The sequence below is a fragment of the Oryctolagus cuniculus genome, chromosome 9 (assembly GCF_051225735.1).
Source record: "Oryctolagus cuniculus isolate XC-2025 breed Fujian yellow rabbit chromosome 9, ASM5122573v1, whole genome shotgun sequence".
Taxonomy (NCBI): domain Eukaryota; kingdom Metazoa; phylum Chordata; class Mammalia; order Lagomorpha; family Leporidae; genus Oryctolagus; species Oryctolagus cuniculus.
The window spans coordinates 84,897,334-84,916,501 of NC_142875.1; the positions used below are offsets into that span (position 1 = coordinate 84,897,334).

Here is a 19,168-nt window from a genome sequence, read left to right on the forward strand (position 1 = left end):
CTGGTGCACTCCCCAAATGGCCGCAATGGCTAGGACCCAGGGCAAACCTAAGCCAAGAACTAGAGTTTCTTCTGGGTCTCCCACATGAGTGGCAGGGGCCCAAGCACCTGGGCCATCCTCTGCTGCTTTCCCAGGCACATTAACAAGGAGCTGCATCAGAAGTAGGGCAGTGGGGACTCAAACCAGGGCCCATATGGGATGCCAGTGCTGCAGGCAGTGGCTTAACCTGCTACATCACAGTGCTGCCCCAGTTTTGAGTTCTTTGGTGAGTATTGGAGGCTTGTGCTCATAGGGATACAGAGGGCCTTATCCATCCTCTTTCTCTTTCCTGGAACAGCCAAGTTATTTGAGCCTCTAAGCCAGTGGTCCCTCTTAACAAACATAACAAACTGACATGGAAATTTCAAAACAGTATTCATGCCAAAAGAAAAATTGAACTTCCAGTTAGCAAGCTACAGTCATGTGCTTTTATAAACTACTAAGGTCCTCCTTCTAAGACTGGCACACATGCACACACACACACACACACACCATTTTCTTGGGAGTCCTCGTGGCTATGCTGTAGGACCTAGGCTATCCCAAAGGAACTCAGTTCCCATCCACTGGCACTCCTCACATGACTGCAACTACTGTGTCTGGGATGGTCTGAAGCTGGGAACTGCAAACCCAATCCAATCTTATACCTGTGTGACTGGGACCTGGGCCCTTGAGCCAGTCTTTCTTTTGAAAACTTTTATTTAATAAATATAAATTTCATAGGTACAGCTTTTGTATTATAGTGGTTCTTCCTCCCCATACCCATCCTCCCACCCCTACTCCCATCCCACAACCTACTTCCTCTCCCATCCCATTCTTCATTAGGATTAATTTTTAATTATCTTTATATACAGAAGATCAGCTTTATACTAAGTAAAGATTTCAACAGTTTGCACCCACACAGACACATAAAGTATAAAGTACTGTTTGAAGAATAGTTTTACCATTAATTCTCATAGTACAACTCATTAAGGACAGAGGTCCTACATGGGGAGCAAGTACACAGTGACTTCTGTTGTTGATTTAACCATTGACACTCTTATTTATGATGTCAGTGATCATCCAGGTGAACCATCTCTTGCTGTCTCTCCAGGTGTTCATTGGCAGAAAGCTGAAGTCAGGAACAGGAGCTGAATTTTGAAGCAAACACTTTAAAATGGGATGTGGACATCTTAACTGGCATTTTAACTGCCAGCCTAAACAGCCATCCCTTACCAGAGTTATTGATTGAAGCAGAAGCCCGTAGACTGAACATGAATCCCTTACCAGCCTTCACGTGTGATTGTTGGTAGCAGGCTTCATTTGTCAGATTCCTCGGCTCCAGTTGCCAAAAACCATAATAGCTGCCCTTGTTGTGTACTGGAGCACCTGCTTATATGGTTAGGGTGCCCTTATTTCTCATGATCTCTTGTATTGCTTTGGGAGATCAGAAGTTTGTCACATCTGGTTAGTGTTTCATCCTTCCTTCTTTTTTTTTTTTTTTTTTTAACAAATATTCTGAGCAATACAACGTAAATGCCATTGAGATGGGGATTTTGGCCTAGTAAGTTCACTATTGTACCTCCATGTTCTAGAGCTGTTGTTGGCATAAGACATATTTGTTGAATGAAGAGTAGTGTAAGAATGCATCCACAGGCAAAGCAGTTGCATAAATTGCCCCAGAGTTGGCCATTATGTTGAATAAAATAAGTTGAAAGGCATTTACAGCGGTTCCCTTCACTAAACCTCATGGGAAGATCTGACTGCTTCTGATTTACAAATTGTAAAGTGGGATATGTTTGCTGATGCTTTCAGGTTATTTTATGTATGTAGTTGGCCTTGGTGTGCCAGGTGTTTGCTATTAATATGTTACGGTACGGCCACATGGTGTCTCAATCCCATTTTTACAGTTCCCACGTGCTCCTGGAAGCCGTTCAGAGGCAGTGCTGGAATGCTGCTGGCTGTATTTATGAAATACATGAAATGGAATTCTTAAGTCATGAAGTATAGCATTTTCATTACTCTGCTGTTTTTGCTTTTTAACAAAGGAATTCTCAAGTCTGAAAAGTTAGAGTAAGTCGGTTGGAACATTCCTGGGTTTAAGAAAAGCATTCCTAATGCATTTATTCGCTATGCATTCCAGTCCCATTAATCCTGATAAGTTTGTTCTGGATTAACGTATGGCATGCCTTTCTTAAACTTGTAAGTTTAGCATTAACCGCTTTTACACCATGACAGGCAAGTGTGACTGGAGCAGGAATCACGATGGCATGCTGCTTAATTCATGCCTAATGGAGCAGGAAAGCAGCCTTGCTGCTGTGGGGCGAATGCTGAGCTTGGCTGCCTTCATTTCATCAGGCAGCCCTGCAAACTGTGGTCCCCAAACTGTTTGTTCTGAGAACCTGCTCCCTGCTGCTCTTAAAAATTCCCAAGGACACCCAGGAGCTTTTTCTGATGGGAGTGGTATCTAAGTCTTTACCCATTAGAAATTAACATGGAGAACAACTTGAAATAATTTTGGTTGAAATAAGTAAGGAAAATAATGGCCTCACTAGTACCTATTTGGAAAAGGAGAACTTCATTGCCTTTTCAAAAACTGGATACTCCTTTTGATGCTACATCAAAACTTGACAGGTGGTACCTGGTTCCACTGTAGAATCTGAAGGCATAGTAATGAGCTTTAAAAAAAAAAAAAAACAACAAATGAAAACACATGTATTTATTCATTTTTACTTGAGAGGCAGAGAGACAGGGTGAGACATCCCATCTGCTGGTTCCCAGAATGGTCCCTGGCTTGGGACCGAAGCTGGGAGTTGGGAGCTCAATCCAGGTCTCCCATGTGGGTTACAGGGACCCAGCTACTTGAGCCACCGTCTGCTGCCTTCTAGGGTGCACATTAGCAGGAAGCTAGCATTGGGATCAGAGCTGGGACCTGAACTCAGGCACTCTGGGATGCAGGTGTCCCAAGCAGCGTCTTAACTGCTAGGCCAAATGCCCATCCCTAATGAGCTTTTTGGACTCTAAAATACATGGGTCTCTTTTGTACTTTGAATTGATCATATACCTGCATGTGATCCTATTTAACTGAATTATTGTTTTATTGAATTATTTGGATATTCCAAGTGTGGGTACCATTCATCAGCTATGTCAGCCCTCCTGTATCTTTAAATTCTACATATATGGAGTCAACCAACAGTGAAATAAAAGAAATTGCATGTGAGTCAACCAACAGTGAAATAAAAGAAATTGCATGTGCACTGAACACATACACACTCTTTTTCGGTCATTGTTCCCTAAACTATACAGGTTTCATAGCTATTTACCTAGCATTTACATTGTTTTTTTTATTTATTTTTTTTTTTACTTTTTATTTATTTATTTATTTATTTATTTTTTGTCAGACAGACAGTGAGAGAGAGAGAGACAGAGAGAAAGGTCTTCCTTTTTCCGTTGGTTCACACCCCCCCCCCACCAAGTGGCCGCCACGGCTGACGCGCTGCGCCGATCTGAAGCCAGGAGTCAGGTGCTTCCTTCTCCCATGCGGGTGCAGGGCCCAAGGACCTGAGCCACAGCAGAGAGCTGGACTGGAAGAGGAGCAACCGGGACAGAATCCAGCGCCCTGACGGTGCCAGCGCTGTAGGCGGAGGATTAGCCTAGTGAGCCGCGGCATCGGCCTTACCTAGCATTTACATTGTATCAGGTATCATAAATCATCTAGGGATGGGTGAAAGTATATGGAAGAGGTGATCATTTGATGCAGCACTAAAGACATTGCATAAGACACTCACATCTCATAGTGCAGTGAGTGCCCAGGTTCAAGTCCTGGTACCACTCCAGATTCCAACTTCCTGCTAATGTGCACCCTAGGAAGCTGCAGTGATAACTCAAGCAGTTAGGTCCCTGCCATCCACATGGGAGACCTGGATGGAGTTCTCAGCTCCTGGCTTCAGCCTGGCCCCACCACAGTTGTCGTGGGCATGTAGGGAGTGAACCAGCAGATGGGAGATCTCTCTGTTTCTCTTTCTGCCTTTCAAATAAAATGTAAGTAAATAATAATTAAAACTTTACATTTGTTAATATTGCCCCAATGTCATTTGGGAAGCTCAAGGTTTAGGGAGCTGTCAAGAGCTCAGATTTTCCAAATTTAAATTTTTTTTCTTCAATGTTTGGATTTCATGATTGGCAACAAGTGTCAGTAGTTTCCCTTTTAGGTTCTGCCCCTTTTATGCCAGATTCTGGGACAGATTCTGCACATGGCTCTTGGCTGAATCCCTTCCCTTAAGAATAAAGTACACCGTCCTTGATTTAGTCACAAGTACTTGGATGACTGTGCCCTCAGCACTCTGACAGTTTTCTAGCCTTTTTTCAAAGTGTAAACTTTTTTTATTTATTATTTTTACTGAGTTAAAACAGCATAACATAACCATACAGTCTGGAGGTGGGAAGTTGGAAATGGGCACAGGTCAAGGTGTTGCCAGGGAGCGTGTAACAGTCTACCTCCCTGCCTTTCCCTGCCCCTAGAGGCTGCCTGCACTCTTGGCCGGCGGTCCCTAAAGGCATTCAAAGCTAGCAGTGGCTGGTGGTGTCTTTCTCCTGTGGTGCCTCTCTGATGCTAGCTTTTCTCCCTCCTCCATGCTCTCAGCACCCTCATGATCACAGGGGTCTCCCCTCCAAGGTGCTCCCCCTCTCCCCAGGTCAGCTGATCAGTTTCTTCATTCCTTCTGCACCTGTTTTCTCCCACCAGTGCAACCTGACACAGTCACAAGATTCCTGGGGTCAGGATAGGGACATCTTTTGGGATCATTAGTGCATCTGTTACACCCAAGCCTCTGTATTTCTGGTCAGTTCTCCCTCTCTGAAGACTTCCCGCTCTCTCTGTGTTTGAGTAAATCCCGTCCTCCAAACATGACCTCCTTATAAAAGCCTTTCCTGAAGTCTCCAGCTACTTCCTGTCCCGCCAACACAGACTGGCATGAGAACCAGCACCTTGGTGCCCAGCTCTCTGTTGAGCAGTGGGAGGTCTGTGTCCATGTGGACTGTCGCCTGGGTCTATCAACCTTTGCTTTTCTCAGGGCTGCCACAGCGTATGATCACCAAGACGTAGCAATGTGTTGAGTTAGGGGCATGGGATCGTGGGTTGTGTTTTAGATTTTATGGAGTTGGTCAGCACCGGATCTGTACCTTCCATCTCATTCCTTCTCGGACTGCTGGCCACTTCTCCAGGCCCCAAGTCCTGCTTTTGGGACAGCCTTCAGCCCCACCCAAGTCATCAGACTGCTGTGTTTTGTATGGGCAGGTATATATTCTCTGTGCCAACATGAAAGTCTTCAACAAGTACATGGAAAATGCGGATTATGAAAATACTGTGCTTTTTGAAGTGCCCTGCCTATGTTAGCTAGTATATTCAGGTGAACTCCTTGGCCAGATGGGCAATGACGGGGAGTGGGGTCTGGCTGTTTCCTGAAGGCACCAGCTAAGGTTTCCTACCCCTGGTGATCTTGCTTCCCAATACCTGTGTCGGGAATGTCACCCCTAGCAGGGGCTCAGGGCTTGTGCCTGTCGTCTCTGGCCTGGGTTTGCAGAAATAGCCTATGTGATGCTATCACGTCATCCCTTTGCAATAGGAGACCCTGTTTGTTGAGGTGAGGTGGCAGTCTCTGATCTGGAGGTCATCTGGTCCATATGTCTCGTCTTCCTGTTGGAGTTTCCCCTTGGCATCCCTTCTTATTAGTGCTCCTGGTGGGACCCTCTTGTCTCTCCCTGCCATTCACCCTGTCTCCAGTTGGTGTTGCAGTTGGGGTGTCCTGCCTGCAGTGGGGCTGGGCTGAATGCTTGGGGGTTCTGGGGCTCTAGGACAGAGCACCTCTGACAGCTCTTCTTGCCTTCCAGGAGCCTGAAGTCCCCATCGAAGCCCTTGGGCCGTCTTCCTCCAGGATCCAGGTGCATCCTCAGTGAGAAGGTGTAGAGTCCTCACGTCGGATTCCAGGTACAGTGTGCCAGGCAGCAGCACAGCAGGTGGCCTTCTCTTCTGTGCTAGAGTCCGCTACTCCTTTCTACCCATGAGAACTGAACACCGAAGCCCTAGTCTTCATCCTTTTAAATCTCTAACTGCGGGATTTCTCAGACGCACCTGGCTCTGCTCTTGCTGGTGACTCAGTAGAAAACAAGTTTGCCTGTGTTTCTTAAGCTCCTGCATTTCCTCCCAATAGAACGTTTCTTGTTTTCAATTTTAATGGGGGTACAATGCTAATTCAATTTGTGTATATAGTATGTAATGATCGGGACAATTAACATTTCCATCTCCCTAAGTGTTTATCATTTCTTTGTGTTGGGAGCCTGTGAACCCTCTCTCTGGCGCTTTCTAAGATATGTAATAAATGGTTGTAAACTACAGCCACGCACCATGGTGTAGAACCCTGGCACTCGTCATGTCCTTCAGCAGGCAAGACCTTTCCCCACCAGGCCTGGTCAGCTTCCCCGCCAGGCCGTTCCCCCTCATTCTGGGCCAACGCCTGGGCAGGTGCTGCGTTGCCACGCTCTGTGCTTGGGGCCGGGGCAGCACAGTGGCAGTGAAGTACCTGGCTGCGGGTCTGCCTCTAACTCCTGGCATTCGCATTTCTCAAGGTCATAGGTCAGTTCCAGTTTCCTTCCTGTTCCAGGACTTCTCATCTGGCTTCTGTTCCTCTAATTCTTCTCACTTCACTTTTCACCCTTGCAATTAAAAATTTCCTGGTAGCTTGTCCTTGGATTGCCACACTGTAACTGTCTGTGTAGGCCAGTGGCTGTCAGGTGGTTCCTGGGAGCTGGGAGTTCTCAGCCGGATGGGTACAGGAGGTCAGGGCTAGCCAGGGAGGCGCTGTGGGCCTGTTGTAGATAAGGGGTAGGTCTAGTTGGCTCTGAGTCTGCTATTTGGGTTTGGCATAGGAGTGGTCTGGGATGGAGGAGAAGGTTTTTTCCGTGGAGAGGGATTGTATCACGAGCTTCACCTTTTTCCCTCTCTCTCTGTGTCACTCACGTTCTTGCAGTCATTTGAGGCCATTCACAGCCTTAATTCCAAGGCTGTAGCTATATTAAGAATGTGCACAGAGCCCACGCTGAGCCTGTAATCAGAAGAACTTTGCTGGGGACACAGCAGTGACCTTTGCTACCTGTGAGTACCTGGGAGCAGGCTGCACTGAAAGGAGGAAGGGAGAGGGCCTCCTCTTGAACGCCAAGTTCCTGGAGGCAAAGAGCGCATCAGGCACTTTGTTTGGAGACTGTTGCAACTTTGTCAGAAACAGAGATTCAGAATTGGCAGGTGCACCTTCCCAAAGACAGTGGGTAAATCTGGATCCTTGCCAGTGAGGAGTGGGAGGGTGTTCTGTGGAGGCCAGAGCCGTTGTGTGCTGGGGCCTGTAGGCCTTGAGGAGCCTTCTCATGTTAGGTGTGTGTTTAGTAAAAGGGCTTCCACAAGAGTGGGTCCATTCTGCCGTCTTCCCCTTGCTGCACCAGTCAGATGTGCTTCCGCTGCCTTAAAACACTGTTTTAGAACCTCTTGCTCTATTACCTAACACCAAGGCTGAGTGTGGACATCGGAGTGAGAAGCCAGAAATCAGGCTGTTGCATTTCTGGGGGTGGTGGTTCTCGGGCCTGGTCCTGAACCCTGCCTGGGCTGGAGGAATTCACAGGGTGCCACCCTGAGGTCCTTCCTTCCTTTTTTCACTATTAGTTTTTTAAGTTGATTTCTTTTTTCCCCAAGGATTGGTTAGTTGATTGATTTGAAGGGCAGACACACACATACACACCACACACACACACACACGGGGAGAGTCAGAGGGAGAGAGCTTCCATTTGCTGGTTCATACCACAAATGGCTGTATCAGCTTGGGCTGGGCCAGGCCAAAGTCAGGAGTCAGGGACTCCAGCTGGGTCTCCAGCGTCGGGGTCAGGGGCTCAGGTACCTGAGCCGTTGTCTGGCGCTTCTGAAGTACTTTAACAAGAAGCTCACCCAGAAGTGAAGCAGCCAGGACTGTTACTGGCACTCCCCAGGGCATGCAGGTGTTCCGAGTGGAACTCTGAGCCACACATCGGCCCCTGAAGTCCCTCCTTGAGTGACGACACAAAGGCCAGATCTCAGATCCACATGCAAGGCGGATGCCCTGCAGGCCTCCATGACCTGGCCACTCCTCTGTTGGTCTGTCGTTTTCTCTTCCCCTGAACTTCATTTGTTCTGTTTGCTGACATTTTTCCCTCCCCTCGAAGGAGGGAAGACCGGTAGTAGGTGCAGCATGGCAGAGTGAGAATACAGCAGGCAGCTCCTTTCTTCCCTTCCAGGCTTAGGGCAGGCAAAACAGGCTCCTCTGTTACAGTTCCTGTACCTTCTAGAATGGTGGCCCGAGAGAGAGAAATATTTTTTAATGGAAATAGCCATTTAATGTATGCTATTTTTCCAGAAGGAGGCAATTACTTTCACATCATTCAGCCTTAACCAAGAAAAAAGAGAGTCTGATGACACAGGGGTTAACCCCACCATAGAAGCAGAGCATTAAAGAAATACTGGGGCTCTGGGGTTTAGCTCCTTGAGGGTTTAGAGAGACAGTGACTGCAGACTTACTTGCCAGTGAGGGCTTGGAGCATATGTTAATCATCCATTGCTGCTGCAGCTTAAAACAACGCACATCTTGTTTTCTCACAGCATCTGTGAGTCAGGGGTCGGCCCGACTGCAAGTCCTAGGGCCTCACAAGGCTAGTCTGCATCAGGGCCTGATTCTCATCTGAAGGCTTGGCTGAGGAGGAATCCACTGCCAAGTTCCCTCCTGGTGTAGGATAAGGCTGCCTTGGAGGCTGCCCTCAATTCCCATCAGCTCCCTGGGGTTCCCAGAGGCCCCTGGAGATCCAGTTCATTGCCACCTGTTTTCCTCACATGAAAGCTGACTTCATGAGGCCAGCAAGCAGGGTCTGCTAGTTAGATGGAGCCTAATGTGTCAGAAGTGGTTCCTAGTTCTGACCTCCATAGGGATTGCGAACACAGGATTGGGGGGGGGTACTACCTTAGGGGCTGCCCAGCACAGATCACCTGCTCTGGCTTCTTGAGAGGAAGAATTTTTGTGATTATTTTTGCACCTTTTTTTTTTTCCTGCGATGATCCCGATTCTAAGCTGGTGAAAGGGTCATAGCTCTGCAGGGTCCATTTATCCTCCAGGCAGCAAGAATGTCGCCAGCCACCACTGACCTGCTGGCTGGCAGATGACTCTGGGTGCTCATTCTTTCTTGAGGGACATGTGAAGCACATTGCTTGTCTAAGGAAATGTGATTTGGAGTGTCCCATGGCTGGCTTATGCAGCAAAAACCCCCTCACAGTACATTTTCTGTGGTGGTGGCTACTGGAGAGGCTAGTGTTTGAGGTGTAAGTTGAAATTCATATTTTTAGCCCTTAAGGGTTCATTCAGAAACAGTAGAAATGATCTGTGCTCTCCTTCATTCTGTGATGACGGGGAGTCATATTGTCACAGAGCCGTAACCATGGCTGGGAGGACCTCGATTATTCACTGTCTGGAACGTTGGGTTGGACGTTGGCCTCTTGAGAGGCTTGGGTCTGGAGTGACATCTGCGCTTATGACATTGCACCAGAACCTTCTGTCACAGCAAAGCAGGTGGCACTGCGTGACACAGGCTCGAATATGGTCCAGGTGACATGCCGAAAGAGCTGCAGCACACTCGGCACCGTCCTGCTCTCTCTTGGGTGGTGGGAAGTCGCTGCATTTACCCAGCATTCTGGGCTGCTGTGTCCATCTCTGCTTGCTCCCCTGAGGCCCTCTGGTGTCGCTTCTCCTGGCCTCTGATTGTGGGTTCTATCAAACGTCCTGGTCACTGGCCATTTGTTTCTAAATGCCACAAAGGAATTGCAGGAAAATCAAGTCACATTCTCCTCTCCAGTTGAGACTGGTCAGTTAGCGCCTCCAGGGCCATCTGCCCACAGGAGATTACATCAGGAGAAAACCTCATGGTTGGAAAGAGAGGGGTGGGTGCTGGGGTTGAGGACTGATGATAGGTAAGGTGATGAACTGTGACATTTCTTTCCAATCATTAATGCTTTCCTTCAGCAGTGAGCGGCTGAAATTTGAGTCACCGGAGAAGTACGGCTGTGAATGGGCCAGGAAGACCTATCAAAAAACGTGGCATTTCCTGCTGAGGGGTTATTTGTGCGTGACATACACTGTGCAGATAATTCCCATAGTAACCAAGGGTGTGTGTGTATGTGTGTGTCATACCTACCTCAGGGCTGTTTGAGGAAAAAAAAAAAAAAAACAAAACAGACGGGAACAGGGCAACAAATGGCAGTGCGATATGAAAGGTTATGGCATTTGCTTGTGCTAAGTGCTTTAGTAGCTGGATGAAAACAAAGGCACTGAGCAGGAAAAGGCCGAGCCTCTATCAAGTGCAAGTCCTTGTGCCCGTGTCTTGCACAAGACCAGACTGGTCTTCTGCAGATACCGCGCTGTTGGTGCCCTGCCTTTGCTTCAAAGGTGCGAGTCCCTCAGGTCGCCATCGTCCACACCCCCGATGGTGCTGTCTGATGTGCCGCCTGCATCTCAGCCACTGCAAGCTGGGGTCCCCAGTGGGGTTGTAGCCTGCCGAAGGTAAGGGGTGAGCTGAGAAACTGATCTGTATCCCCCACATTTGTGTTGGACGGTGTTCTCTCCACCCCCAGCAGCCATGTGCTTCTGAGATTCTCGAGAACTGCTCCTTCTGTGTTAAGCCTGCTCTTTGGAACTCACATTGCTGAGGGATGCCAGAGAATGGGCGATGGTCAGCAGACTGAGGCTCAGGAGATGCCTGAGGACACAGCTGGGGAGATGCACGGCCAGGTCTTCCCATAACACATCTCTAGGTCAAACAAAAGATGGTTGAGTATTGATCATTTCCTGTGATTCAATCTACTCCTATGTGAGGTTATTATTATTTTTTAAAGATTTATTTGAAAGAGTTACTGAGAGAGGACAAACAGGGAGAGAAAGATCTTCCATCTGCTAGTTCACTCCATGGATGGTTGCAATGTTTCAGGGCTGGGCCAGGCCAAAGCCAGGATCAGGAGCTTCATCTGGCCCAAGTACTTGAACCATCTTCCTCTGCTTTTCCCAGGCCATTAGTAGGAAGCTACATTGGAAGTGGAGCAGCCAGGATTTGAACTGGTGCCTATATGGGATGCCGCTGTCTCAGGCAGTGACTTTACCTGCTATGCCACAATACTGGCCTCTATATTAAGATTATAAATGAACTCATTAATATGTGGCAATAGCTTTTAACACTTCAGGGCTGTCCTGGCACTGGAGGCGGAGGTGGGGTGCTTGCTACAGGTAGTAGAAAGGATTTCATAGTGTTTTCTGGGTCAACTTTAGGTGAGTTCTGTTTTTACTCATTTTTGTCAATTTCTGGACATCCATAAGTGTAGAGAGAAAAACACAATGAAACTTCTCAACATCTTGTACTTCTCAACATCTTGATGGATTTGAGATGGGCTTGAGTTGTCTTTGGGCCCTCATCCTTCCAGTGTAACCCTTGATTGTTGATTTCATTAAGAGATTTCCTTCTGCTTAATTCAGAAACAATACATACTTACTATGGAAACAAATTGTCAAAATGCAGAAGGTAAAAAAGTGCCCCAAATAGTGGATGCTTGGCTTAGTGGTTAAGGCGCTGGTTAAGATGCCTGCATGCCATACCAGACTATGCGGGTTCAAGTCCCTGCCCTGGCACCTGACTCCAGCTTCCTGCCAATGCAGGCCCTAGGAGGCAGCAGTGCTAGCTCAAGTAGATGGATTCCTGCTACCCACATAGGAGACCTGGACCATATCTCACCTGCAGTTTCAGCCCCAGACCGGTTCTTAGCAGTTGGATAATAAACCAGCAGGTAGGAGCTCTCTGCCTTTCTCTCTCAATCTCCATCTATCTGTGCTTGTCAAATGAATGAAGAAAAAACAACAAAAAATGGTTTGATTCCCACCAGACCATTCTTTGTATACAAGCTATGTTTGTTATTTTTTTAAAAGATGCCGTGCGTGCTGTGTGCATGTGTGTGTGTATTGTGTATGTGTGGAGAAGAAATTTTATTTGCTTTTAATACTGAAATCCCAGCGGTGCACGTTTATCCCAGTTTCAAGGCGAGTTCTGTGGCCTTGGCCTTTCCCAGCTTGGGCAGGCGATCAGGACCCAGGACGTTACCCCCAGGGCTGGCGGATCTCACATCTGTCACTGCCCTCAGTCCTGATGGCTTCCTCCAGCTCTTCCAGGTTCACCGGTGTGAAGGTGTTGGTGGTGTGGTCCTCCCTGTGGGACCCCGCATCCCAGCCTGGCCTTGCCCTTGGTGAGGCAGGAAGGAGCCCTCATCTCACTGCGGCACAGTGGGATCCATGTCGCGTGCACTGTCCCCAGCTGAGCCTCCTTGCCGTCTGGTGAGGTGGCACCCACGCTGAGCCCTGATCAGGGGACAGGTGGTCTCGGTAGGGACATGCCCATTGCTGGTGCAGGCCAACAGTCTGGCTTCTTCTCTCGCTTTGACTCTGCTCTGCACACTGGGGCCACTTCAGTAGCCCCGCAGCTGTTTGGCGGTGTGGGGCCTGGCGGGCCTGGGTCACAGCAGGGGCTCTGGCAGCCTCTTGTGGAGGGTGCCATTGGCTGCTGCAGCCACATTAGCGGGGCCATGCAACAAAAACGATGAGAACTGTTGGTCCTGGCTAATGCCAAAATTCCTGAGGATTTACTGCCTTCTTGGTGTCCAGCTTCCTGACGACAGTGGGAGCACAGGCCACCTTCTCTCCCCTTTGGCCTTTTTCCTTCCAGCATCTTGCCAGTTGGAGGAGAATGTATACTTGGTGTTTTGGCACCTTCTCCTCATTTTTATTAGGGACACCGCTATTGTCATGCTTTGTAGAACTTTCTGCAGAGTTTTCCATCCAAGCGCCAGTTGGGTCCTGCACCTGCAATCCCCCTACTGTTTCAAAGTCAGCAGCTCTTGGCCAACAGGGGAAGTCAGTGGATTACTCCTGTGTGAAGCACGATTGACTTCATTTCTGCCGGGATCTTTGCCTCTGAGAAGCAGCTGTTGCTGGTGAGAAATACAGTAAGGATTGCCAGGCAGCAGGGAGAATGAGCTTGGTCAAAGTAGAGTCAGGTTGGCACCTAGCATAGGTTACAGCTTCCGGGATTCGGTGACCTCGGTTCAAATCCTGGCTCCATACTTGTGAATTCTGTGACTGAGGGCGGCGTGCTGTACTCCCAGAGCACCACGCTCTTACTCCTGCAAAAGGGCCGACCTGGTGCCTTCCTGGTTTCTCTTGAAGGTTGAAGGACATGCGTAGTGTGTAGATCTGGCATGGAGCTCGTGTTCCCGGAGGCTGCTTGCTTCCAGCAGGCCCCAGCTTGCCAACAAGTTGGCTTGGGGTCAGTTCCTAATTTTTCGCAGCTTCTTTTCTTTGTCTACTTTGGGAATGGTGAATTTTGTGGGAATTCCAATTTTGTTCACACAGTTGCTTGTGATGGTGGGAAGACTTAAGGAGTGACGATTTCCAGGGCTTGGGGGACTCAGGTGGTCTCAGGCTGGTGTGTACACTGATGAACTGCTTGGTTTGTTAAGGTTTGTCGAGCGAGTAAATGAGTGGAGTGGAAAGTATGAGTCTGTGAATGTCGAGTCGGAATTAAATTAGCTTTGCGGGAGATCCTCTGTCTCACTCTCCTTGTGCTTTAGAAATGGGGCATTTCTAGAAGGAGCCCAAGAAACTCTCATTTACCTTTCAGGCTAGCTTAGAGGCCCGATGAATTCAAGCACCGATGTCCTCGTCTTAGGGAAACTTTATTTAAAACATTTTATTCACCTATGAGAGCCAGCTCCCTGTTCTCAAGGCCCCAGTGAAATAAACGCTCACAGTTGATACCAAGTTGTAGTCTATGGAAGCTCCCAATCCTTAGGACCAGGCCCCTACTTAGGGCTGGTTAATTGACAATGTAGCTGGAGGCACTGTGTGTGTGTGTGTGGGTCTCCCTGGAGCTGCCTGTGAGGTTTGTACGTGGATTTTTTCTCTCTATATTACCAATATGAGTCTGATAGTAAGCTCCAAGCTGCAGGTAGAATAAGTTTTTGTCGATGCAATTCTTCACACAGGCCCTGATCATTTCTCCTGAAGTGGCAACAGCTCACTCCACCAGCAGTGGCAACACCCTGCTGGCTTAAGGGGAAAAACATCTCTCAGGTTTTAGTTTGTGTTTGTGAAGATCACTTTGAAGTTCTCAGGTTTTTATTTTCTTTTTTAAAGACATTTTATTTATTTGAAAGGCAGAGAGAGAGAGAGAGGGAGAAAGTTCGTTCTTCCATCCAGTGGTTCACTCCCCAAATGGTTACCACTGCCGGAGCTGAGCCAGGCCGAAGCCAGGAGCCAGCAGCTTCATCTAGGTCTCCCATGTGGTTGTCAGGGGCCCAAGCACTTGAACCATCTTCTGTTGCTTTCCCAGGTACGTTAGCAGGGAGCTGGATCAGAAGTGGAGCAGCAGGCCATCCCCTATGGGATGCCGGCTTCCCAAGCACAGGCTTAAGTTTAATGTCCTGCACCACAAGGCTGGCCCATCTGCTCGTCATTCTTGGACGTGTGTAAACAGCGTGGAAGGGACTTGAGCGTAGTCAAGCAGGTGGTGTAGGCAGTGTCTGTGGCAGAGCTGCCCTGTGTTTCTTTGTGGGAGAGTCAATGGACAGATTGTAACTGAGATTTCAGAGAGCAAAAATGATTACCAGGAGTCAGTGGCTACACCCGCTTGTTAAGGTGGTCTGAAAATAAATTAGATACAGACCCGTTCATTGATTGGCGTTCCAGGATGTTGGCTGTTACTAGTTATTATCTTGCCTTCTGATTGCAACAGTAACGTGTCTCATTGTGGATGAGATGGCAAACACAGAAAAGAAAGCACCTGTAACTGCAGAATACCCTCAGCAGTTAGTACTGGGGCACCTTATACCCAGCTACACCCCACATGCCTGCGCCAAGATGATGTTCTGAACTTGCTGACGCCGTGCTTGCTAGTGTTAAAACTGCTAGAAATGCCGACCCTGTGCTGTCTCAGCAGCAGATTCACACGTGGAAGTTCTTGCTCGGATCTGCCCTTGGTACCGCATGGCAGCTGTTGGCCCTGTGGGTTATCTGCTTGGGCGAGATCTGGACCAGTTTCAGTCATCTTGGAGCCCCGCAGGGTTCCAGCTCCCTAGCTGCTCCTTCTCTGGAGAGGTTGACATCAGCCTCTGCGTTGGAACCTCCCTGAGTAGCTCTGTTTCGGTTAATTGATGCCCCACTGTCCCTGGAAACTGCTCTTCTGGTCTGCAGCTGGGGGCTGCCCCGAGCAGGCAGCACGCACTTCCACCAGGTTCCCTTGGCCACCCTCTGTGCGATTTTGGTTTTGCCATAAGCATAGTTGTGTGTGGGATTCCCTGTAGGTCTCTGGGAACTTCCCACAATCAGCCCCTATGGAGTCAGGAGGGAGAAATGGGTGTCTGGGAGCGGAGGCTCTGGGACTGGGAGATTATAGCTGAGACTGGTGAAGGTTGATGTTCAGCTGTCTCACTGGCCCTGTACTTGCCCGTGCCAGGCTTGTGAAGCAACATTACTTGTGGCTTGTGGACTGGATGTCAATATGAAAAGTGGAAAAAGATATGGAGAAAAACCCTTCCTTGTTCAATAGTAGGATAAATTATGAATAATTTACAAATTATTATATATAATATATGATTCTATATATCAATATGTCATAATCTGCAAAACTTATAATTTGCAAAATACCTTATTGCAATACTGTAAAAATAGTATAGATAAGGTGTCTTCCTAATGAGGCTCCCAATGGGATGTAAAGACTTGCCCGGAGGGACTGACTTTATATCTCTGTTCTTTCTGATAAAATGCCACCTTCCCCCCTCCTCCCTTGAAAGTAGTGTCATTTACATTTTTTTAAGATTTATTTGAAAGGCAGAGAAAGGGAGGGAGCTCCCATCCCCTGGTTCGTTCCCCAAATGCTCACAACACGCCAGGCCTGGCTCAGGCTGAAGCCAGGAGCCCAGAACTCAAGCTAAGTCTCTCAGGTGTGTGGCAGGGACCCAGGAACCTGAGCCAGGACATGCTGACCCCCAGGATGTGCATGAGCAGGAAACTGGACCCAGAAGCAGAGCAACCCAGGCGCTCTGAAATGGGATGCTGGCGTCCCAAGCAGCGTCATAACTGCTGCACCCAGTGCCCGCCCCAGAACTCTTCTTAATTATCTACAATTAGCCCAGAAAAACATCATTTTTAATGATCATGTAATTTTGCTGTATTTGCTAACTTTTCCTACAAGTGAACAAGGAAGGGGTCTTCCTCCCTTTTTCCACTTCTCATAGTAGCATCCTGTTAACATCCAGAACGATTTGAAATCAAACTGTATTCTGCCTCTCAGAGCCTATTCCTCATGATTTTCACAGTTAGGCTGTTCTGTATCAATTATATCCTTATATACTTTGTGTGTGAGTTGAATTTTTGTGGATACAGTCTTTCCCTTTGATGCATAGTGAACTTGTTGAGATTTTTTTTCCCTCCTATTTGAAGGTAACCCAGTGCCCCCAATTGGCAGCAGCTCCAATATTTATGCTTTGTTTTACCCCCTCATTCACTTCCTTGTCAGGCATCTAAAGGCCTGTCAGCAGGCCTGTGAGTGGGAGTGAAGCCCTGTTCAATCAGTACTTACCTGCCCTTTCTCAGTCTCTGACTCTGACCATGCTATTTCCCTTTTCTGTCCCTGGTCTGGCTTCCCCAGTGACATCCCTTGCCCCTTTCTGAGGTCCAGTCCAGCTGTGTCATTGTCTTCCATTCACAAAAATCCTGCCGAGGTTCCCATCCTTAGTGTCTACCAGTCCCATCTGCACCCTGAGTTTTGGGTTGGTTTTGTTTTCTGTTTTGTTAATTTAATTTCTTGCACCTGTGCCCGCTAACATCTGGGGGAAGTGAATCCTGTTTTGACATCACTTCCTTCAACACAGGTTTCCCCTGCTTGTCATTGAGTCTACTTCTGCTTTCCTACAATGGCCAGTAATTCTAGAGGGCGCTTTTTTGGAACCTATGTTTCCTCCCAGGATGGGAGGATGGGTGCCTGTGGTGGCAGATGTCTCAGTCATAAGCATTCTGCTCCCTGTTACAGGTCATGCCCCGGGGCGACCTCCCACATGCCAGCCACGGTCAGCCAGCTGTTTCTGCTTCAGGGAAACTGAAATGACGCAGTTGACTATAGCTACCCTTTCATGGTCTCCCGAGTGCTACCACCAGCAAAGACCTAGTTTCTGTAACCTGGCTCTGATGGACAGCACAGTCTTGTCATCTATTAGAATGAGTGGTATTTTTAAAAAATAAATAAATTATTAATTTGAAAAGTAGAGTTACAGAGAGAGAAGGAGAGGGAGGGAGGGAGGGAGGGAGGGAGGAGGGGAGGAGAGCGAGAGAGAAAATCTTCCATCTATTGGTTCACCCCAAAATGGCCAGAATGGCTGGGCCAGGCCAGGCCAAAGCCAGGAGCCTGAAACTCTATCCTGGTCTCCCATGGAGATGGCAGGGACCCAAGCACTGGGACCATCTCCCTCTGCTTTCCCAGGCACAGGGAACTGGATCAGAAGTGGAGCAAGCCTGGACTCAAACTGACACTCATTTGGGAGGCGGGCGAGAGCTTTCATTCCACGAGATTGCAACCTGGAGGGAGGCAGTTATTTGGAACCTGGACCATTCTGAAGACCACTGAAAGGAAAGCTAAAATCATGACTCAGTGAGGATTTTCTGCAAAGCCTGGTATTGATAAATAGAGTATAAGCAGCCTGTTTTAGCTCCATTTCTTTCTGTCCTCAGGCCATTAAACTGGGCTTTTCCAGTGATGGAATTGTGTGTTAAATCTGAGACTGAAAAAGTCACGCTGTGACTTTTTCACCCTCGCCCACTTTATCAGAAATCTTCAAAACGGAGCAGGAGAAAGTCTGTATTTGTGAAGCCCTGGCCCCGTGGACCTTTTTCCTCCTCTTCTCAGGCAGTGATCACTAGAATACAATTTGGAGTTAGAATTTCAGTGGGAAGGGGACAGATTTCCTTTGCCTTTCTAAGAGGATGCTGCCGCCTAAGGTAAGTGTGCTGTGATAATGAGTGGCTAGGGAGTAAGGCAGGTCTGAGATTCTTAGTATTGCAAGGATGAAAGTTGGTGTCAACAGCTGTACAGATTATTCTTCCCAAAAAGAAAGGGTAACCTAATTTCCAGGTGATTTATTTTTTTGAAAGATTTATCTTGGGCCGGCGCTGTGGCTCACTAGGCTAATCCTCCGCCTGCAGCACCAGCACCCCGGGTTCTAGTCCCGATTAGGGCGCCGGATTCTGTCCCAGTTGCTCCTCTTCCAGTCCAGCTCTCTGCTGTGGCCCGGGAGGGCAGTGGAGGATGGCCCAGGTCCTTGAGCCCTGCACCCGCATGGGAGACCAGGAGGAAGCACCTGGCTCCTGGCTTCAGATTGGCACAGCGCGTCGGCCGCAGTGCACCGGCCGCAACGCGCCAGCCGTAGCGGCCACTTGGGGGGTGAACCAACAGGAAAAGGAAGACCTTTCTCTCTGTCTCTCCCTCTCACTGTCTAACTCTGCCTGTCAAAAAAAAAAAAAAAAAAAAAAGATTTATCTTGTTTATTTAAAAGGCAGAGTTACAGAGAAGAAGAGGGAGAGACAGAGAGAAAGATATATCTTCCATCTGCTGGTTCACTCCCCTAATGGCCACAACAGCCAGGGCTGAGCCAGGCCAAAGCCAGGAGCCAGGAGGTCCATCTGGGTCTCACACATGAGTGGCAGCGGCCCAAGTACTTGAGCTATCCTTTGCTGCTTTCCCAGGCACATTAACAGGGAGCTGGATCGGAAGTGGAGCAGCCAGGACTTGAACCGGCACCCATATGGGATGCTGGCACCAAAAAAACATGGCTTAACCTACTGTCCCTAATGCTGGGCCTCAGATGATACTGTTAAAGTATTCTGGCAGCTTTCTGTGTAGACCCCAACAGCAGGAAGTCTGTGTCAGTCTGACACTGCTGGGACTGGAAAGATTAGATTAGTCCTGTGTAGAGAAGCTTCCTCTCGTCTTGCTGTTGTCTTGGAGTCCT

General features: G+C 48.3%; 1 protein-coding gene across 4 annotated transcripts in view; it reads left to right on the plus strand.

The window, feature by feature from the left end:
- The window catches only part of SLC7A1 (solute carrier family 7 member 1), an 87,340-nt gene that overhangs the window by 39,379 nt on the left and 28,793 nt on the right, over nucleotides 1-19,168 (plus strand). For all 4 annotated transcript variants that reach the window (XM_070049065.2, XM_070049068.2, XM_002721425.6 and 1 more), the window contains exon 2: nucleotides 5,905-6,001. The gene's annotated coding sequence lies outside the window, so the exon portion shown is untranslated. The remainder of the gene's footprint in view (nucleotides 1-5,904; nucleotides 6,002-19,168) is intronic.